The sequence below is a fragment of the Anarrhichthys ocellatus genome, unplaced genomic scaffold (genome assembly GCF_004355925.1).
Source record: "Anarrhichthys ocellatus isolate YVR2014 unplaced genomic scaffold, GSC_Weel_1.0 scaffold189, whole genome shotgun sequence".
Taxonomy (NCBI): domain Eukaryota; kingdom Metazoa; phylum Chordata; class Actinopteri; order Perciformes; family Anarhichadidae; genus Anarrhichthys; species Anarrhichthys ocellatus.
In genome coordinates, this window is record NW_022280219.1 from 169,454 (window position 1) to 169,931 (window position 478).

The window sequence follows — 478 nt, forward strand, 5'->3', positions numbered from 1 at the left end:
TTTGTGCCCTGTTCTACTTGTGTCGTGGTCTACTTGTGTCGTGGTCTGTTTGTGCCCTGTTCTACTTGTGTCATAGTCTACTTGTGCCCTGGTCTACTTATGTCGTGGTCTACTTGTGTTATGGTCTACTTGTGCCCTGTTCTACTTGTGCCCTGGTCTACTTGTGCCCTGTTCTACTTGTGTCGTGGTCTACTTGTGTCGTGTTCTACTTGTGTCATGTTCTACTTGTGTCATAGTCTACTTGTGCCCTGGTCTACTTATGTCGTGGTCGACTTGTGCCCTGGTCCACTTGTGTCGTGGTCCATTTGTGTCGTGTTCTACTTGTGTCGTGGTCTACTTGTGCCCTGTTCTACTTGTGTCGTGGTCTACTTGTGCCCTGGTCCACTTGTGTTGTGGTCCACTTGTGTCGTGTTCTACTTGTGTCGTGGTCTACTTGTGCCCTGTTCTACTTGTGTCGTGTTCTACTTGTGTCGTGGTC